Here is a 1809-nt window from a genome sequence, read left to right as displayed (position 1 = left end):
TTTCGAATTTTCTCTTCTCTTTTCTTCTTCTATTTAATTATTTAATTACTAACACTTCTCTTCACCTCTCTTCATCCATAAATCCGAATCCATTCTTCATTCTTCTACCCCCTTTCTTTTTCTACTAACACAAAGGAATCTCTATACTGTGACATAGAGGATTCCTCTTTCTTTTCTTGTTTTCTTCTCTTTCATATGAGCAGGAACAGGGATAAAGGCACTCTTGTTGAAATAGATCCAGAACCTGAAAGGACTCTGAAGAGAAAATTAAAAGAAGCTAAATTACAACAATCCAGAAGAAACCTTCTTGAAATTTTCGAACAAGAGAAGAAATGGCAGAGGAAAATAATAATAATGCAAGGAGAATGCTTGGTGACTTCACAAAGCCAACATCCAAGTTTGATGGAAGAAGCATCTCCATTCCTGCCATTGGAGCCAATAACTTTGAGCTTAAGCCTCAACTAGTTGCTTTAATGCAACAAAACTGCAAGTTTTATGGACTTCCATCTGAAGATCCTTATCAGTTTTTAACTGAGTTCTTGCAGATCTGTGAGACTGTAAAGACTAATGGAATTGATCCTGAAGTCTACAGACTCATGCTTTTCCCTTTTGCTGTAAGAGACAGAGCTAGAGTATGGTTGGATTCACAACCTAAGGATAGCCTGGACTCATGGGATAAGCTTGTCACTGCCTTCTTGGATAAATTCTTTCCTCCTCAAAAGCTGAGCAAGCTGAGAGTGGATATTCAAACCTTCAAACAAAAAGATGGTGAATCCCTCTATGAAGCTTGGGAAAGATACAAGCAGCTGACCAAAAGATGTCCATCTGACATGTTTTCAGAATGGACCATATTAGATATATTCTATTATGGTCTCTCTGAATTTTCGAAAATGTCATTGGACCATTCTGCAGGTGGATCTATTCACCTGAAGAAAACGCCTGGAGAGGCTCAAGAACTCATTGACATGGTTGCAAACAACCAGTTCATGTATACTTCTGAGAGGAATTCCGTGAACAATGGGGTACCTCAGAAGAAAGGAGTTCTTGAAATTGATGCTCTGAATGCCATATTGGCTCAGAACAAGATGTTGACTCAACAGGTCAACATAATCTCTCAAAATCTGAATGGGTTGCAACATGCATCCAACAGTACTAGAGAGGCAGCTTCTGAAGAAGCTTATGATCCTGAGAACCCTGCCATGGCAGAGGTTAATTACTTAGGTGAACCTTATGGAAACACCTATAACTCATCATGGAGAAATCATCCAAATTTCTCATGGAAGGATCAGCAAAAACCTCAACAAGGTTTTAACAATGGTGGACGTACTAGGCTGAATAATAGTAAGCCATATCCATCATCTTCTCAGCAACAGACAGAGAATTCTGAACAAAATACTTCTAATTTAGCCAATATAGTCTCTGATCTGTCAAAGGCCACTTTCAGTTTCATGAATGAAACCAGATCCTCCATTAGAAATTTGGAGGCACAAGTGGGCCAGCTGAGTAAGAAAGTTATTGAAACTCCTCCCAGTACTCTCCCAAGCAATACAGAAGAAAATCCAAAAGGAGAGTGCAAGGCCATTGATTTAATCAAAGTGGCCGAATGCACTAGGGAGGAGGAGGACGAAAATCTTAGTGAGGAAGACCTCCTGGGACGTCCCTCAAGCATGAAGGAGTTTCCTATTAAGGATCCAAAGGAATCTGAGGCTCATACAGAGATCATAGAGATTCCATTGAACCTCCTTCTGCCATTCATGAGCTCTGAAGAATATTCATCCTCTGAAGAGGATGAAGATGTGACTGGAGAGC

General features: G+C 39.8%; 1 non-coding gene across 1 annotated transcript; it reads right to left on the bottom strand.

The window, feature by feature from the left end:
• Nucleotides 1-728: 728 nt before the first annotated feature.
• Nucleotides 729-832, bottom strand: LOC130977507 (small nucleolar RNA R71). The gene has a single exon (XR_009085196.1). It is a non-coding gene; the product is annotated as a small nucleolar RNA R71 (small nucleolar RNA).
• Nucleotides 833-1809: the final 977 nt, after the last annotated feature.

The sequence above is a fragment of the Arachis stenosperma genome, chromosome 4 (genome assembly GCF_014773155.1).
Source record: "Arachis stenosperma cultivar V10309 chromosome 4, arast.V10309.gnm1.PFL2, whole genome shotgun sequence".
Classification (NCBI taxonomy): Eukaryota; Viridiplantae; Streptophyta; class Magnoliopsida; order Fabales; family Fabaceae; genus Arachis; species Arachis stenosperma.
This window is presented reverse-complemented; position numbering and strand designations above follow the sequence as displayed.